Raw genomic sequence first — 20,792 nt, forward strand, 5'->3', positions numbered from 1 at the left:
AATGTACACTTCCTCAGGTTCTAGCCAGGGGCTCTATTCACTTGGGCTACAGTAGAGTTTGATTCCCTCTTTCTTTAGATGCTTTCAGGAATAAAATAAGCAATTTCACTTAAAATTAATAGCTCCAATTTTACTTCTGTCTTACTCACTAAGGGAACCCTTACAGTTAACTGTAATTTCAAGTTATTTTCAGCACAACTGCAGGAGAATTCCTTGACACAGCAGCCAAACACATCTGGCTTTGTCGCCTTTGGTCAAATTCTTGTGTCACAACTATAAGACACTTGAGGGAGCACATTCAGTCAAAGAGAGTTACTTTGCTTCTGCCTTAGCACTTTGTGTGTTTATACATGTGCACAACAATGCACACAGGTGTCAGATGCAGTTTGAAACAATCAAGGCTCTAAAACCAACCAAGGAAATTCGTGTTTGAAGTAGAAACAGCATCCTCTGTTTGACTACAGGCAAATGATTCAGGAAAAAAGAAATTGAGGCCTTTTGGCAAAGTCAAAGGCTGCAGATGTTAACTTTACACGGATTATTTTCACTTTTGTTTCATAGCATGTTATTAATGATGGTAGATTTTATAATTTGCTTTTCCCCCTGGTTTTTCATGCTACCGTGTCGGTAAGGGATTTGTATGTGTGATTATAATAATTGGAAGCAGGTAACACCATATCTCATTTAGTAAACCTATTAATAGATCATTTTACTTTTCTTAATCATCATAATAACACATTGGGTGCAGGGAAGGCGGCTCAGTAAAGTTCATCACCTTTCTGTGACTATGATAAAATAGCACGGCCAATAGCAACTTGTAGAAGGAAGGGTTTATCTGGGGCTTATGGTCCCCAAGGGAGAGTTCCTGATGGCATGGCAGCAGGTGGCCAAAGCAGGAAGCTGAGGGAGCACATTTCCACATTTCTGTCCGCTGTCAAGAATCCAAGTGGGAATTGGAAGTGGAGTATGACTCTAGCGAGTTTTTATCTCCTGAAGCTTCCATATCCGTCCATCTAGCACACTAACTGGGGACCAAGTGTTCAAATATCTGAGCTTATGGGGGACATGTCTCACTCAGACCACTACAGCACATAAACATGAGGACATGAGTTCGGATCTCCAGCACCCATGTGAAAGCCAGGCGTGGCTTTGTGACCCTAGCGTGGAAAAGGCCGCAAACAGGCAGATCTCTGAAACTTATCGGCTGGACAGTCTTGTTAGACAGATGCACCCCAGATTTGGTGAGAGATGCCATCAAAAAATAAGATGGAGAGCACATGTACAATTTTGTCCACCCTTAAAGAAAATGAATTGTGCAGATTCTTACATCTTCTGTGGCGTTTCCATAGGGATTGATCACATGCACCTCCCCTTCCATGCTCACTTCCCTCTACCTTCCCTCATCCCAGTACTCCTTCTTCAGTAGACCACTTAAAAATGTGTGTGCGCACATGTATGTGCATGGTGGTGGCGTCTAGACACAGTTCCTCATGGTGTGGTGACCTCCAACCATAAAATTATGTTTGTTGCTGCTTCATAACTGTAATTTTGCTACTGTTACGAATCATAAATATCTGATATGCAGCGTATCTGATATGTGACTCCTCCAAAGGGTTGTGACCCACAAGTTGAGAACCACTGATGTAGCCTGGGTTTTTTTTTTTTTTTCCTAATATCTTAGGAGCTGGTGGCATCTGAGAGTTTGAGACTTATCTGACCGACTAGTTCTCAACTCTACTTCCTTTGACTCATCTTTTATCTCCCTTCTGTAGGGCTTTCCTTTCTGCTCAAAGCATTCTTTCTTTCTCTCAGCCTGGCATGGCCCACCTCCTGTAGAGCAGCTTATCTCTCAGGAACTTTTGATCCAGCTTATCCCTCTGGCGGAAGCGGAACTTTGGTTGAGTTCTGCACTAATCCTTTGGAGAGTTCACCGTCTGGAAAAGACAGAGGCTATGGTCTTCTTCCTGAAGGCTGTTTGTCTCTCCGTTTTCAATGCTCTGATTCTCTGTTGGATGCTGGCACGCACACGTCTTGAGAAGTTGCCTTCTTGTGTGACCTCTGTCATCTCCTCCCCAAGTGAGCTAGGGCGAGGTTAGCCTTTTGTTCATGACGTGAACCAGAACTCTCAGGTCTTTTGACTTGCATTAAGTTCTCACAGTACTCCTTGCTGACCTTGGGTGAGTTTTCATCTTTCTGATACACACTTCTGTGAAACGCCATCTGCAGTTTGTACCTCCAATGATCAGGACAGGCCATATGTATGCCTGTGGCCTGCCTGTGTTTAAATGCAACTGGTCATTTTCCTGCATTTGTATGTGTTTGCAGGCAAGTTACTTACAATCTCAAACCTAGCTCTGAAAATTGTGTAACAACTAAACGTTCCTCATAGGATGGTTGTGTTAAATAAAGCCCTTCCTCTAATTTCCTCAGAATGACCCTTCCATTTTCTCATCCTCTTACTTTCCCAGTGTCCCTGAGGTAATGAGTAGTTGAGAGCCTGGAATTGGGAGAACACAGTATGAGAAGGTGAGCTAGCATCACCAGCCTCTCCCAGAAGCAGACATGTTCTAGGAAAGGAGGGCATCATTATGCTAAGTCTGGGACTTGCCTTTGGAGATGTTTAGGAAACCAAACCAAACAATTCCAACTCACCTTGATGCTCTCAACTGTTGGAAATTATCAAGCTACCCACAAGCACATTTAAAGGACATCCCTTTGCTCCGCTTGGGTTCCTCTACTCTTCTCTAAGGACCACTCACCCTTGCTTCTACCACCTCCCTCTCCTGAGCTTTCTTTGGTTTATTGGCTGTTTTTAATGCCTTAGAAGACAACTGGAAGTCTCTAGAAATGTCTGTCCTGCAGGGCAAAGCTTGCCAGTGATGGGTAAGTGGAGCGGATGGTCTGGCATAGGGCAAGTTCTCTTGATGCTTGCTGTGAGGCACCCTCAGTGTGGTGTTGCCTGGTATTCCGTGCTGCTTGGCTTTTTTTTTTTTTTCTGGAGCTGCTTCCTTCAGATGGGCACCACATAGGAGTCCTTATCTCTGGCACTTCTGCCGTGCATTCTGATGTAAAATGGCTCTTCAATCAGACTTTCTCCTCATCTGAGCTTCCTGCTAGCACTGCTATATATTCCTGAGGTTACCCTGAAGTAAGGGTCAGTTGTGGGAGGAATGCATTGCTTAAGTCATTATATTATTAAAATAAAATAAAAATATATCCTTCTTACAATTTGGCGTGGATCAAGTGCTGATAATAAATTTTCTCTTCCTTAGATATCAGGCATCCATAACTATTTATTGCAGGCACATAATTTTAATAAATAGCATGGCAGCAACATAAAAAATTCCTCCTTAGGTTTGATAGTTGAAAAAAAATGAATTCAGCTATGCTAAAACTTTACACAATGGCTATTACACTCTTCCTGGCCCCTTGTAGAAGGTCTGAGCTACTCAACTAAGGAAGCACTTGGAGACCCTCCTGAGATGCTGCCTACAGTCTATTCTCTGCAGCCTCTGGGAAAATAGTGTTTCTAGCTCCAAACACTCACTCAGAGGTGAACAGCTTAGAAATAAGCAGAGCTAGATGACCTCTCTTGAAGTATTTTTAACCCAGTGCTGTGTGGAGTAAAGTTGGTGAGGAATGCATTTATATTGCAAAAAAAGTATGTGTCCGCTATGCACCCAACACTCTGGCAGATAATGCTCATGACGAGGCTGTTATTAGAATATGTTTTTCTCTCTGGATATTTGGCAGGATGCCCTCCTTGTCTCTAGTGTACTGACATTAAAAAAAAAAACACCTTTGTTCTGAAAACTTTGTACATGATTCCTGTATCTTCATAGATACCCCATATCCCACTCCAACTCTCCAAATGCACCCCAAATTCATGTTTTACTATTTGTTTTGTATGTATACCTAACAATATATAAAAAACAGTATATACATATATTCTGGTACACACACATACACACACACACACACACACACACATACCCTAATAGGTTCATATTTACAAATCTAGTAGATCAGAAATCCTATGTATAGTTCATTCCTAGAGACAGCCAATTCTCCCTCTCTCAGCATCTATTAACCACATGTAGCTCTACATTAGGTGTTGAACAATGTGGAACTTTTCCTGTGCATGTGGACCTGTTAGCTGGTGGCGTCCCCATGCTGGTTTTGTTCAGGCAACCATATTGTTGAGATTTTATGGATGTGTTTCTCAGTAATGATTAGGAGAGACTATCTAGCAACAGAAATCCTGGGCCTCTGGCTCTTAGAATCTTTCTGCTCCCCCTCCATCATTTTCCTCAAGCCTGATGTATAGAGATTGTATTACAAATGCATCATGGAATACTACTGGACTTTAGGACACAGAGTCACACCAGCACAGTAATAGTATATAGATGATTTTGGTAACCTCCCCCCTCTCCATTTTTCAAGAAACAGGTGAGATTTTGATGACGCTTTTGATAATCCACTTGCTGAAAGGGGAATTTCATGCATGCGTTTGCATCTACCATGAGTCCTTTCAGTAAGGGAACTGCTTGGATTAAAAGAAAATTAAACACATTTTATTGGATAAGAAAATAGGGAAGCAGTCAGAGGTTAAAAATAGATGTCAAGCCTTGGAATAGGTAGATGCTCTAGACCCTTGACATTTGTCAGGGAGCATGTTTCGAAAAACTTCAAAGATCTAATGGATCAGATGTGAGAGTGCTTAAAGAAGATATGCTCAGCAACCCAAATTAAGAATCTGGGAGCAAGTTATTGCTGGTTTTGAATACTACAGGGTGTCTCTCGCTCCTGTAAAACCCTACCATTGTCCGCCAAATATGTAACATTGAACAAAGTGAACCTTTTCTTTTGGTCCATGGGTCCTACAACTTGACTCCCATATTAGGTATCTCATACCTAGTCTGTGTGTTCCCTCAAGCAAAACCCATTCTTTCCTGTAAGCCATGTTCAAAGTACTAGTGGGTCAGGAGACTTCAAGTTCTTGGGGTAAATGACAAAGTAACAGAGGAAGGTTGGCTAGATTTGATTGTGTTGACAGGAAGGAAAGGGGATTCCTAAAGGAAGACCCCACCCCGTCACCACCGCTCCAGACTGGTTTAAATCCAAGCATCTGTTCCCGGGACTGTGCACAACTGATTGAGTTCATTTTCTTTTGCTTTTGTGACCATCTTCACAGATGCAAAATGTTTTCTTGTGCTCACATGAAGAGAGATTTTAGCAATGGGGGAAGTTTAGGTTTTAGCTGTAGGGAAGTTTCTGACCATTCGTAACCATTCGATTTACTCCCTGAGGCACAAAGGTACTTTGGGAAATTCCCTTCTTGTTATGGATTAAGTGTTTGTGTCTCTCACAATTTACATATTGAAGCGTAGGCCCTTGACATACTCCATGTGGTTGTACTTGAAGATAGAGCTTTGAAGAATGTAAATATGATTAAGCGAGGTGGCTCCACAGGTAAAGGCACTTGCCTTCAAGCCTGGTGACCTGAGTCTTGCCCCTCAACCAATGTGATAGAAGAACTGACTCCTGAAATTGCCCTCTAATCTATACATATGTGCTGTGGTACAGACACGCCTCCATTCAGGTACATATGCACATGCATACTAAATGTGAATGAACCTCACCAGAGGGGAGCTCTAATACAGTACAATTACCTTTCTTATACGAAAAGAGCCTGCCTCCCTGCCTCCATGTGAACTCCGAGTTCAGCGGACAGTGTCCATCCAGGCATAAGCCTAGAGAAGGAACCTCATCAGAAACTGACTTGGCTACCAAATTTATCTTGGAACACTCCCCTTCCGAACTGTATATACAAATGTAAATTTCTGTTGTTTGATCCACTCACTGGTCAGGTTTTATGATAGGAACCAGGGCACAGATAGACACTGCCCTGCGAATGGCTCTGGATTACCTTTCAATGATTCAAACACGTTGTCTTCTGCTTTCTGGAAGTTGATATCATTTATTCATTGTAGTATACTATATGATTTTATTCTAAAGTAACAGATAATAAACATTCAGTGGTCTCTCCAAAGGAGGAAGGGACCCCACAGGGCCTTACCAGAGTCAACTTACCCAAGTACACAGTGGGCAAATTGTTAAAAGGGAGAGAAAAAACACATATTTCTGTTTCTTCCCAAATGTTACTGAAACAGCATTTTTTTTTTTTCAGGAAAAAAATTTCAATTCCACAAGGGCAAAGAAAACAGAATTAGAGATCATAGTGAGAATATTTTAGAGGCTGAAAAAGGATGAGAGAGAGACTTCTGACATATCAAACTGAAAGAGACTGAACATAGGGGAAAGCTGAGAAGCAACTGGGCTTTCGTTACTGAATTTCAGAAGCCAAGGGGACTGTGGACACTTTCAGCTTCACAGTCTAGAGTAAATGTGGACTGCCAAAAAAAAAAGTTGGATGTTTTAATATTTGAGAAATAATGAGACCCTCTCTGATTTTGAGAAACTGGCATTTACTTCACAGCTAGTCCTCAGAACAACTCATGATTCCTGAGGTCATCATAAGCTTTGTTCTGGTTATGGTGTAGATATAACCACCATGGCAACTTCCAGCTACGCACATGATGATACAGCACAGAGTTGGGCAGGAATGTGAGTGAGACCCCTTTCTGCCCCTTGCTTACACAGCACATAAGTCATCTCAAACACATCGTTCATAGTACAGTAGTAAGTGAAGCATCTTGCTATGCTGTTACCTTTGTCTTAACCACTAAATGTCTATTTTTAGATGTTATGCTCTTCAATGCTGTGTTGAACAACTGGTGGTTTTTGAGACCTAACAGTCTGCCAGTGTGGACTGGGATGAGCTGACCTCTAAGCGAAGCACGTGACATAAGAACAAAACACACACAGAGCGAGTGGGAGAGTACTTCTTCGAGAGACAGAAAGAAGGCAGGGAAAGGAATTTTGGAAATGAATCATTTCTCTTAAATGCTTCAGAGAGAGAAGAAAAACATTGTATGCATGAAACATGTAGAGAATCCTGCCAAAAAAAAAAAAAAAAAAAAAAAGAGGAGAGGTTTGCAGAATACAGAGCCAGCTCTTAGGGAGGAATTCAGAATATTATAGCAGAATGAAAATCCAATAGCTAGGATTGAGAAAATAGTACAGAAGATTTAAACACGTGGCAGAGGGTTAGAAATTATAAAACTAGATGGCCCATTAGATCAAATGATCCATCTTGGAGATAACAACAAGAAGAGAAAAGGACTTCAGAAGGGCATCACTAAAGATCAGTTCACCAACTTTTCTAAAACCGGAGAATAGCGTTTTGGTTTGTTTTGTTTTGTTTTTCTTGGTTAGAGTGCTCAGTAGGAGCCCACCCTCACAAGGAATTAGACTAAGTAATGAAGGTGTTTATTTTGACATTTTAGAACACTGGGCATGCCATAAGGGCAAGAATTTCTACCCAAAGGATCAAGCAGTATGTTTTCTTTATGTTTCCCTGTGGCTGAAAAAGTTTCATAATGCTTTCAAACTCTAAAAGCGTGAGGGCTCTCTCAGTCGGTAAATTGCTAGCTTCATGAAGAGCCGAGTTCGATTCCCAGAACACACTTTAAAAGCTGATGTGGTAGTTTGCTCTTTAAGCCCATCACTGAAGAGGCAGAGAAGTAGATTTCAGTTGATCTGAAATGGGCATTCCCCAGGCCATTGATAAGCCACCTTGTCTCGAAAAACAGACAGCTGGGCATGGTGGTGTAAGCCTTTAAAATCCTCACAGGTGGGTTTTTAAGTTTGAGAGTATCTTGATCTACATAGTGAGTTTCAGGACCACCAGGGCTATGTAGAGAGACCTTGTCTCAAAAAACAAACAACAATAAAAAGCCCACCAAAACAAAGAACAAAGTAGATTGTTCTTGGAAAATAATACCTGAGATTGTGCTCTGGCTACACACACGTGGTCTTCACACACACACACACACACACACATACGCATGCACACACAGAAAAAAACGACCCCCTAAAAGAAGTCTGGGCACAGTAAAATTGTAAAAATGCCAGAGATCGTGATGGTAGCTGAAAAACATTTCAGATAGTCTGGGTAACAGGACCTTGATCTTTGGTGAACTCTTCCTCTGTACAGTAATGGTGAAGGTGTTTAGGATGCAGAAGCGGCAGCAGAGACTGATGCGATGGGTATTCCCAGATGGATGGGCACAGCTCTGAGGATGTAGCCCCAGAGCTCCGGGTCCTCACTGCAGAAGACTTGTACCTTTGGAAGGGATTTCCTATAGGTGGACTTGATGACATACTGACCATAGAACATGTAGAATGTAAGGAGAGAACATTTCTATACCTGGTGGGAGGGGTGTCTGGTGTCACACAAAACAGAGATCTCAGGCACAAAAACAACAGCTGGTAAAAGCCAGTAAAAAAGGGGGGGGAGGGGTGTGACTTTTTGAAAAGGACAATTGCAGCTATAGTGTAGCATGACTAATTGTGGCTAATTAGCATATTAATTACCTGACATAGTTATCATAATTGTGATGAGAACTCTTCACATGCATTCTCTTTAATTCTTTTTTTTTTTTCTTTTAGAAATACAGAACTCGGAGAATAGCTGAGGAGTATAGGGCTTGCCCAGCCTGCACATGGCCGTGAGCTTTGTTTCCAGCCCTAGGAAGGAAAAGAAAGGAGGAGGGAAGGATCTGCTCTATTATTAACTGTCGTCACCATTTTGTAGAACAGACTTCTCTGGCCTTCCTCCTTGCAGAGGTTTTGTGTTCTTTGATTAACGTTTCTTCCCCTCACTATGCAGTAATTATTTGCAATTGTGGCAGTTGTGCAATGTGTCAATCCAAAAAGCAAAAGAGGCAGTTATCGTGTCATACAATACAAAGCAAACGCTGAGGAGAATAAAGCAGGAATTGGGAGTTTCATAGGGAACTTCAGGCTGGATTTCTAACTCGGTACAGTGCTCGCTTTGCCTACAGGGGGACTGGCTTTGATCCCCAGAGCCACATAAACTGGCTGTGGTGGTACATAGCTCTGCTTGGAAGGTGGAGGCAGGAAGATCAGGAGTTTGGGGCCAGCCTGGGCTATGTGAGACTCTGTGTCAGAACCCACTCCTCCAAGAAGAAAATAAAAGAAATTTAAAATAGTACAACAATGAATTGTAAAATACAAAGATATATTTAAAAGAGGCAATGTGCAACACAGTTTTTATAGAGAAGAAAAATATTTTTAAAATATCAGCATGACCTTGTTTTATAAACTAGGAAAAGTTCATTGTAAGCAGAAGGGGGAAAATATTTCATTTGTTTTGAAGATCCAAAACCTGAAACTGAAAATAATGGCATGTCTCATAAGGCAACAAGAAATAGAAGAGGATTGATTGGCAATATAACTACTACTATTCAGAAGTTAATATCTCAACATTTGATAGGAATGTTATAGGGCAAATAAACATGGACCAGCACTTCTACCATACATGCAAAGCATATTAGCAGACCTGGCCTCTGTCACTGGGTGCTACCTATCCAAAGGAACACGCAGAATCCAGCCAGCAAGGGAACACCCACTCTATAACTTCAGACCACAGTGTTCCATAGTACTCTCTGGCATGGAAATTATAACCTTCCCCAGTCACCAATCTGTGATTTCTGTGGATTTCTTACCATCCATTTATTTAGCTGAAAAAAAAAAAAAAAAAAAGCTCCAGCAATGGCACAACTGAGAATCCCTCTGGAAGACCATTTACATCACAATGGAAATCAGTACAAAAATCAAACCAGAGACAGAAGGCCATAACTGGACACTTGTCAGTTCTTTCTTTCTGAGTTTTCTTTTGGCTAGCATATTGTATAAATTTCAACTTTTTATGGTCACAAAATAAGCATCGTACACACGAGCAAATTGTCTGCTTTCCATTTTGTTAAGAAGGTAAGATGTTGATTTCCCCTTATCATCTGGAAGCTTGTATCATTTAAAAGAATCCCAGTGTCTTAGAACAGTATTAATGACTGAACAGCTTGAGGTCCGCATCTTCTCAGCAAAGGAAGGGCCTTGAATCCATGAGGTTGTGATCTAACTGACTCCGGGATCCTAACAAGAAAGGGACATTGGTGAACTGCTTCCTCCATCCCACTCCATGTTAACTGCTACATTGCTCTTGATGGTAGTTTGAAGCTTAGGCTTCTGGCAACACAGTTTTTAAAAGGACATTTCTTCATGGTGTATACTGCATGTGTCTATGATGAAAAAGTGGGAATCTAGTTATCACAGCTTATGCATTAAAGAACTACCTGGCCAAAAGTAGCAGCTTATAGCATTAGGAGAAAGAATTTCTAAGATGGAAAGTGGTATGTATGAGTGTGTGTGTGTGTGTGTGTGTGTGTGTGTGTGTGTGTTCACAATTGTATAGGATCTACCATGGAAGTCTATTATAATATTTTATGTAATTTTCTGAAAACTTGAAATGTTTCATGACTAAAAAGTTGAGTGAGCACCGATGTCTAGCAAACTGTCACCCTAAATATGGAGACGAGGGACAAACTGACATTCTAAATTTATTTTTCTTTTACGTAGGAAATAACTTAAATCTTTGTTTTGGGATTGATTAAGCTAATTAGTTTTTATGAAAATGTTACTCAGTTTGGAGGGAGTGGAGATGAGATCATTTGAGCCTGCTGGCCAGTCAGCTACATCAAGTAGTATAATCTCCATTTTCAGTGGGGAACCTTGGATGCAAGGGAATAAGATGAAAAGTGATAACCCCAAAGCCGTCCTCTGACATTCACCTGTGGACGTGTATAAGCATGCATCCACACACATGCTTGCATGCAAACACACAACTAACAGATTTTATTGAGGTAAAGACACACAAGGCTTAGCCTCCTGTGCTGTTTGTTTGAAAGACAAAATATGGCAAGGCCGAAGAGCATATCATCTGATGTAAGAGCCGGTTCAAACCTATTTCTTAATGTGACTTTGAAGGAAACAGGAATGAAGAAACAGGATAGCAGTGAATAGTCACCTTCCTGTTCCATAAAACCATTTTCCTCCAAGGAAAGGAGTGGGCTCAAGGTCGTGGTATGTCAGGCCCCTGGTATCAGATAAGAGCATGGAGCCCCAATCCATCATGGTTAAATATGAGTGAAATGCATGTTTCAGCTTCTTCAAGCTATGCCGCATGGTTGACAGGACTGCCGCCATTAAGTTAGTTATCCTGGATAAAACACATGTCAGACTGTATCTGGCACATAGAGGAAGTAAATTCTTAGTAAATGTTACCATTACTGATAGCTTTGAAAACAGTAGAACTACAGGTCAGGGGGTACATCGCTGGAGGCTGGCTGAAACAGCTAGAGACAGAGATACACAGAGCTTACATGCCTCACCGTTATTTTACAGGAATGAGGAAGTCTAAGAAACTCCCTCATGGAATCTCAGCTTACAACTTAGTCCAGCTTCATGGACAATTTTCAAGAAATCAGTGCCTTTGCTAGATGAGGGGAAATCTATATCAGTTATACTTCAGCTCATACATGCATCTGTACTCCCCAGCTGTGGAGACCACATTTACCACAAGGCCCACTATAAAGCAAGCTAGAATCCGCAGATAAAAGAAAGCCTTGCTACCTTCAGCCAGAACATCATAGTGAAACTTGGAAACAGCTAGAAGATGGAAGTTACAGTTTGAAAATATCGCTGGGGTGCCAAACCTTGATGGAGGAGACACCAGGGAGAGAAATTTCATAGTACCTGGGTATTCAGTCACTTACGAAATGTTTACTGAGCATCTGTTGTATATACCACAGTGGGTAACCTGTTTATGAGAGTAAACAGGTGAGAGTTTCAAAAACACTGGCAGCAGTCAGAGAGGTAGTCACAAATAGAGAGCAGACACAGAAACAAATGCAAGCAGTAACAGGTCCTCTGAAGGAGCAGGCCACTGGCCTGCTGATAGAATTGGTAGGTATCAGCAAGTCAGAGCCTGAGGGGAGCTCTCTCTCTTCACCTGAAATTGCAGTAATGAAAAGGAGGCTGCCAGGAAAAGATCTGAGAGAGAAGTTGTAGTAGAAGGGACAGCGTGGCTAGAGGACAGAATCAGGATGGGGCAGAAAACACTGGCAGTAAGAGAGGAGAGGGAGAAGGTCCTCAGAAGCCGTGTCAAGAGGTAAAGCAAAGACTTGGGCTTCCAAACAATATCAATTCCTTATGAAATGCTCATAGCAGGAGTGATTATTTCTTCCTTATCCCAATGAAAAGCATCTGTAAAGGCCCCACAGCTAACACTGTACGCAATGATGAAGAGAACGAACTTCTCAAAACGAAGCTATATCTGTCTGTATATATGCTGTGTGGCATGGCATCTCCACTCAGCTGCCAGCTTTAGAAGCTTTATCATAGGTATGATGTTTTGGTGGTTTGAATGAGAATGATCTCCAGCGGAACAATTCTTCGTGGAACTGTTTGGAAAGGATTAGGAGGTGTGGCCTTGTTGGAAGAGATATATCACTGGGGGTGGACTTTGAAGTTTCTAATTTCCCAGTTAGCTGCCATTCTTTCTGCCTCCTGCTTGAAGGTGAGATGGAAACACTCAGCTACTGCTCCAGTGCCGTGCTGGTTTCCTTGCTCTCCACCATGATGGTCATGGACTTTAGCTCCCTGGCACCAGGGGATACCACATTAAATGCTCTCTTTTATAGGTTGGGTTGATCATGCTGTTTTGTCATGACAATGGTGAAGTGGCTAAGACAGAAGCTATCTCCCTCAGGAGCTTAAAAGTATAAATTTTCCTCTCTAGAAACTAGAAAATGGTAGACTAAAGCCAGAGTAAGTACAATAGAAGAAACAATAAAACATGGCTTAAAAAATCAGCAAAGTCGAAGAAAACAATACAGACAACAGAAAGTAGTGAAAAATGACTTGACTTCCTCAAGAGTGGCTTTGACTGGGATGGTGCTGGGGTGAATAAAGAGCGGGACACTGTGGCAACTATAGGTGACATCAGTCTGTCACGCCTACAGTGAGTCCCCTCTGTGTATTTTGGAAGGTATCTGTCCAGGGAGAGAGCTCCTGTGTTGGATTTAAAAGCATGTCTCAGTCCCTTCTAAGGAAAGGTATGGGGCGTAGGAAGCCACAGGTGCTTTGGTGGACCTGTGAATATTTGGCTTTGGAGAAGTAACAAGCTGGCGAGCCCGAGGCCCCCAGACATTTGGGGGTGTGGAGCCGAACCCCACTGCGGAGAACCTCGAATGCCACCAAAGGATGTATGGCTTTAACTGATATGCATGTGCAAGCGCTCGCGCGCATGCGTGCGTGCACACACGCACACAAACAGGTGTGGGTACATGCACATACAAAAGTACTTAACGAAAGTTAACAAATTTTTGGTTTTTTTTTTTTTTTTTTAATGCTTGGGATCAAACCAGTCAATTTGAAACATTAGTGCAGGTGAGAGTCTCCTGGGAAGTGCGTGATGGGCAACTCTTGCGGCTCCTGCCTGCCCATGCTCTATTCGCATGCTTCCTCTCCCATTCCCCAGTCAGTAGCATCAGCCCAGTGCCCTTCCTCTGCCTCAGTCGGCTTCCACCTCTACTTCTCCAGTCACAGTTTACGACCTCATTACCTTTCCTTATCCAGCTTCCCCACCCCGTACCTCTCCCAAACTTCAGACTACCCTACGCAGGGCAGTCCCAGCTTAATCTCCACGATCTATCAGTGTAACTACCCGAAAGGACTCAGATGCTCTGAAACTGCCCCTGCAGATCACGTGAGGCACGCTGTGGGTGCTGGGATCTGAACCCGGGTCCTCTGCAAGAGCAAGGTATTGCTTTTAACCACGGACCCACCTGGCTAACCCTTCCTACCTTGTATTTGAGATAGGCTCTTTCATTAAACCGGCGGCCTGACAATTCAGCCAGGCTGTCTGGCCAGCAAGCCCCGGAGAGCCCCTGCGCTACCTCCCTAGCCCCGCTGCATACCGCCACCCCTGTGGGATGGGGACCCAAACTCGGGACCTCACGCTTGCGGAGCGAGCGCTGTACGAATGGAGCGGTCTCCCCAGCCTGTCTTTGTGTACTTTTTAAACAAACCTTTTCAAAGAGCTCGAGCATGCTGAAGTTCAAACAGATCACAGGAGACTTCAGAGCCAGGAGCAGGCGGAGTTCTTTGCTTCCACTGTGACGCTCTTCCAGCTTCAGCCGTGTTTCTTGCTGAGCGCCAGCTGCAGGGTTTTCTCTTCCCCTTTCATTCTTCTGCGCGCGGCTACAGAGGCGAAGCAACCCTTGACATTGCCTTCAGCGCTGAAGTCATGCACCGCAGGAGGCCCGGGAGGAACTGGGTGCTGGCTTAGGCGCTGTAGTGCTCTCTGTAGCACATGGAGAGTCCCCATACAGTGCTGCCCGCATCTTAGCGGCCAACCCCACATTGGTGGTTTCAGCAGGAGAGTTCTCCTGTCACCGCTCTACCTCTCGCATGGAATATCTTTCAACCCTGTACTGGTTTCCTAGGAGACAATGCCTCGAGTACCGTCTAACCAAATCTTGCCATAGACAACAGTTACACAACTTCTAAGGACCAAATAATAATAATAATAATAATAATAATAATAATAATAATAATAATAATAATAATCATTTGAATTTTAAAACAGAAATTTAACGAAGAAAAGTAAGCTGGTTAAATAGTATATGCTGCCTATTATAGTCAACAGAGTAGAAAAAAAAAAAAAAAAACAAAAACTGCAGTCCCAAAATAGAGCCTTCCGCTAAAAAATGAAATACAGTCAAGATCTTGCCAGGTTTTGTCTTTGTCATGATGCCCTGCCGAGTCTGGAGCCCCGGATCCCCTTGTTTGTTTTTGTTAGTTTCACAAGCACATCTGCCAGGGATATGGCGGCGAAAATTTAGAAAACTATTGTAACATACAAGGCTCGAACCAGAGCTTGCTAGATTGTGAAAACAGAGGTAGTGATTAAACAAGCATGCCAGCTTGTTTCGTTCAGTTCTTTAATTTTCATTGCATGTTAGAGAAATAGGAGATGGGCAGGAATTAAGGAGCTCCAAGTAATGTTTTAAATTTGCAGCTCCACTTAAGTCACCTCTAAACATATTTCTGTCTACAACTCTGAGTCTGATGTCAGGCAAGTAATTTCCTTTTTTTCCCTCCACAAATTCAAATGAAGCCCTCCAAGCTTAAAATGTGTATGAGTTGCTTTTTTTTTTAAATGCTGTCAGCTCATTATGATTTTATTCAGGTTGTGTTTAGAAAGAATTAGAATGCAACATTGAAAAAGTTCTATGGGCTTCAACTTGGCAGCAGGAGGGCTTACATTTGATTTATTGGTTACCAAAATCTTTATTAGCTGATGACTTGGAGTAATGATCTCATACCTCTCTGCTGGCTTTCCGTTTCTCTTGTAAGCCAGCAGGTGTTGACAGTCTTTGGTCTTCATAAGTAGCTGTGATGCGCAGGGCGATATGGTGGGGTGAACGTTTTGCTTTAAGGAGCACACACACAGATGGATTGCAGTCACTGGTGAGGTTAAGAGAGGGTAAATTACTATTTCAAAGATGCACAGCTAGTTGCTGGCACAGGTCTTGTGACCCTTGAGCGACTAAGTTCCATATTTTGATGCCTTCCTGTTCCTTCATAACTTTCCAGCTAAGCAAAAGGCTGGCATCAAATTCCTCAGGGCATTAGGTGTAAGGAGTAATTAATCAATGCAATCAGCAAGAGCACCCTTCTCACTCTCCATCCACCTCTGCATTCTCACTGTTCCCTCAGGATGTTACAGCCCTTTAAGGAAAGAAAACTGTCACAGAAATACTTAATTAGTTGATTGATTTTATTCATGTTTATACATACATCCTGAACAAGGGAGCTTTCATAAGGAAGATTGTATTTAAAATACAATCAAAATGTGTAGTCCAACATAACCAAATTACATTAGCATGTTAGAAGGAGAAACTGTTTTAAGCACACCCCTCCACAGCAGTGGGAATATTTTGCACATTCTATTTCAAAAAGGCTAAAAAGGGAGGAAAAAACTGAAAGCCTCAATAAAAAGCCTCATTTTTTGCCAAACATAACTTGATTCCATTGAACACAGCTATTTTGGTAGTAGCAGTTGGCATTGTATCCATGGGCTTCACACTCAGAGCCCATGATCCATTTCAGGAAGGGGGATTTCCAATGAAGCCCTTCAGAAAGCCAGAATGTATACAACGTAATCAGACATTCATGTATATGTTATCAAACCTGTATTGCCTGTATATATATATATATATATATATATATATATATATATATATATATATTATATGTGAAATATATATCATATATGAAAATCCTTTCATCATTTTCAGTAAAATGCTGTCTTCTCCTTGCCTCACATTTATAATTTGGTCACTTGACTTTCTTGGCTTACATCAGTATTTAATTCAGCATCCTTTAATACTGACCTCAGGCCTTCTTTGTTTGTCTCTACCCACTCTCAACGCCAAGTTTGTATTCTTGAACACTGCATTGCTCCTGTAAGCATGTTAGGTTAGATCTGTAAAAGGAATAGAATGTTGGAGAAGTTATAGGGGATTTTCTCTTTCTCTCTCTCTCTTTGTGTCTCTGTCCCTCCATCCTTCTCTCCCTCCCTCCCTGCCTGTTTCTCTTTATCTCTCTCTCCTCTCCCATTCTGTCTCCCAATCTCAGAAACTGATTTTTCTACCCTCCGTGGTAAAGACGAGAAACAGCCTCACTGATTTTTGTTGAGAAAGTCTTCCAATTCTACGGTTTCCTACAGAAAAGCAGATGAAGGTTTGTTAGCTGTGTTATTCAGTTCCTTGTTGCCCATGAGGATGTATGAGTGTAAGTGTGTGTCTGTGAGTGTGTGTTAGAGTGTGCATGTACATGTGGTGTGTGTGTGTGTGTGTGTGTGTGTGTGGTCTGAGAGGAGGAAGGAAGAGAAAGAGGGAGAGAGGATGAGAAGGATCTAACTGACCATCTAATTCTAGTGGCTGGAAAACATCTTTAAAAGGGTCTAAGGTCTGGCAGTGATGGACAGACCAGTGTGCTAAGTGTTTGTTAAATAGCTCGGGGGCTAAAGGCACTTGATTCCAAGCTTGATAACTTGAGTTCAGTCCCTGAGACCCATGTGACAGAAGGTGAAAATCTCTCTTGCAAGTTGTCCTTTGACCTCCACATGTGTGCCCACACATACACAATAAATGAAAATGAATTTTGAAAACAAATGTTTAAATGTAAAAATAATTGTTTTCCCCAATAACACTGTAAGAGTTAACAACCCTCATTTTGGTGTGTTGACTTACTCTTTCCATTGGCGTGCTAGCTGAATCGGTTAGAAAAAGTGCCTGTTGGTACTTTTTTCTATGGTTTTGTTTCTACAATGACCTAAAGTCCAGGTAAGTGCCACAATTTAACTGATTTGTAAGGATTTATCAAAAATGTATTTTGTTCTGAACATATATTGATCACTCTTCAGTTAATGGAAGCTAAAACATAACTACAAACCAGTTTGCACATACTGATCCAAAAGCTAGGAATATGCCATCAGGTAACATATGAGATCCTTAGCAGAAATTTCCACACCCTGGTGTAACCCGCCTACCTGATGAAACCACCAATGGGTTTGAAAAGTATGTCAATCTCTGTCTTGGTTCTTTCACCATGAAAACGTCATAAAACTATTACCATGTTCCAACAGCCTAAACCTGTGTCCCCAGGACCAAGGCCATTCCTGTTTGTCTCCAGAATAAATGACCTCTTACTTCTCTGAGATGTGTCTAATTTATGTTGACACACACTCCAAAAGTGTGTGAAGAATCATTTTAGTACTTGGGAGGCAGAGGCAGGTGGATCTCTGATTTTGAAGCTAGCCTGGTCTACAGAGCAAGTTTCAGGAAAGATAGGGCTACACACACACACACACACACACACACAGAAAAACCTTGGCTCAAAAAAAAAAGGCACATGGAAACAAGAAAGAAAGAAAGGAATAGATGGAGGGAGGGAGAAAAGGGGAGGGAAGCAAACTTGAGAGAGATGGGTAAAGGTGCTAGATCCCAATGGATTTCATGTGTGAGGTAACTTGTAATAATAAGGAAAAAATATAAAACCTGTCTTAAAATAAAAAAAAAAACAAACAATAATGATGAAAATATAAAGAGGAGCACCAGAGAAAAGGATAGTAAAGATGACTGAGACTATTTGTTCTGCACGAGGACCCTGAGACCCTATGTAGACTGGGTTCAGGAAGAAAACTGCAGGCAAGGGGCAGCTGATACCATGGATGTCTGCATTCAGCCCGAGCAGGACTGGTGTTTTGTTTGTTTGTTTGTTTGTTTGTTTCGTTTTCTCCTCTTGTTCAGTCGGTGCCTACATTGAGGTTGTTTCCTCTTCCTCCATTCTCAGGAAAAACCATATTTTACATTAAAAAAATTAAAAATATAACCTAGGGGTTGTCTATTTGCTTATGTTCTTTGAGGATGAAATGAAATAACAAATAAAAGATGACTGAATGGTAATAGATTGCTACTTATTTTTCTTTTTTACAATTTATTCTTTTTATATCCTGATTGTAGACTCCTCCCTCATCTCCTCTCGGTCCCACCCTCGCTTCTTCTTTCCCCCTAACCCCTTCCCCTAGTCTACTGAGAGGGGGAGTTCTCCTCCCCTACCATCTGACCCTACCTTATCAAGTCTCATCAGGACTACCTGGCTCCTCTTCCTCTGTGGCCTGGCAAGGCCACAATGCTAGGAGGAAGTAATCAAAGAGCAGGCATACTAGTTCATGAAAGACGCTGCCCCTGTTCCTCTCCTCAGGGACCCACATGGAGGCTGAGATGCCTATGGGCTACATCTGAGAAGGGGGGGGGGGGCTAGGTCCTCTCCATGAGGACTGGCAGGGCTAGCCCCAGTTGAAGTTCTCTGAATTTCATCAGCGTGCCTTTCTTCCCCACACTTGAAAACTGCAACAGAGGGCACTATTATGATTCTGCCTTCCTCCAGAAGGAAGCAGAGTGTGGAGACAGCCTGAACTTTTATTGTAGTCCTTCACATCGCAGCTTGCTGGGTTTCTGTGTGAAATGAAGTTGGCTAGCTCTGAATGGACACTGCAGTAAGTGTGGGGTGAGCAAGGTCCATGTACCCATGAGAGCAGGAGTCATGTCGCTATGGCACTGAATGCTTCATCATGGAGCAGCTCCCAGTAGAGTCAAGGTGAGAGCTACCTGAGAGTTGGCCTTACTTTATTGTATTGGTTGTAGTTCTCCATGGAAACCTGAGGCAAGTACATCTGCCTGTTTCTATAGCAATACTTGGCAGTGTCGTCACTTCTTCTCTAACTTCTGTGTCTAACTTCCGGGAAGCTGCCTGGAGTTAGCAATGCCTTCATCTCCAGCAAGCGGGGCCTGCAGGCTCCATGATGGCTCTTTGCACTATGGCTTGGTGACTTTGGAGGAGGGAAAGTTGTACTAAATGGCATTTGAGTTTCTTCCCAGCCTGAAGATTCTTTGAGATTCCAAGTTCCATTAAAACTATTTCAGAACACAGTTAAGATTAGAGCAGCAATTTTTAGGTCAGTGTTTTGTAGCTTTTGGCGAAAGTCCATTCAGAGGTTAACAGAGCAAAGGGAAGTGGATATAATGGTACTCAAAAAAAATTAAAACAGAAAAAAGGTAGGGTAAACTGTGTGTCAGTAGATAACTTTAAAGGGTAAATTCAGGAGGGATAATTCTCAGATCATTATAGTGGCATGTACTTTTAATTATAGCATATAAGATAAGTCACTCTTTGGTTTTACACACACACACACACACACACACACACACTCAAAATGGCTTCTGTTAAGTAATGCTTGGATTTAGAGAGTTTCTATAGTAACTTGAGTTCTCAAGGAAACATTGAATGATAATAACTTCCTTTATTGTTATTGCAGAAAGCTTATGTTGAGTGTTTTTGTCTGCACTAAACAGACTGCTGAGTGTTGAGCACAAGGTTTTCTCCATAATTTTTACCCTAACCCCATGAGGTAAGTATTATTGCTTTCGTCAGTTTTCAAATGAATATTTGAAGGCTGAGCCAAGTAAGGAACTTTGCCTGAAGGCAGTATCTTTGTCGGAACATTGATCTAACTTTTGCATCTGTTCCAGGCAGCCTCTTATTGTTGCCATTGTCCCCACAGACTAACCTGCTTCATCTGTGGGAGGGGACCGTGTTCATTGTGCTCATTTATGGTTGAGCTTGCCTTAGCATTGTTAACACCGCCGTTGCTTGAGTAAATTAAGTGAACTGAAGGGAGGGGAAACAGCGCTTTAGCTCTGAATGTTAAGCTTCAGATTATTTTATGCACTGGAATAGATAAAATGAAAAAGAAAACCAGGTGAGATCTTAGGCACAGGTTGCACTGGCCAGTGTTAAATAATAGGCCTTAGAAGAAGGTTTCCTTGTTTTCTCCTCCTCTCATATCTTAGTCACTATTCCATTGCTGTGAAGAGACACCATGACCGTGGTAACTCTTATAAAAGAAAGAATTTAATTAGGACTTGCTTATAGTTTCAGGTCATGACAATCCCATATTGTCATGATGGGAAGCATGGCAGGTAGACATGGTGCTGGAGGAGTGGCTCAAGAGTTCTACATCTGGATTGATGGGCAGCAGAAAGAGCAAGAACCACTGCGCTTGGCTTGGGCTTCTGAAATCCCCAAACCCACCTAGTGACAGGCTCCCCCCAGCAAACCCACACTAACTCCAACAAGGCCATACCTCCTCAGCCTTCTCAAGTAGAACCACTCCC

General features: G+C 42.2%; 1 protein-coding gene across 2 annotated transcripts in view; it reads left to right on the forward strand.

Annotated features, from left to right (window-relative positions):
* Prkg1 (protein kinase cGMP-dependent 1) overlaps nt 1-20,792 on the forward strand; it is a 1,075,213-nt gene that overhangs the window by 101,660 nt on the left and 952,761 nt on the right. The window lies entirely within an intron of this gene.

The sequence above is a fragment of the Psammomys obesus genome, unplaced genomic scaffold (assembly GCF_907164565.1).
Source record: "Psammomys obesus unplaced genomic scaffold, mPsaObe1.curated_primary_1811, whole genome shotgun sequence".
Classification (NCBI taxonomy): Eukaryota; Metazoa; Chordata; class Mammalia; order Rodentia; family Muridae; genus Psammomys; species Psammomys obesus.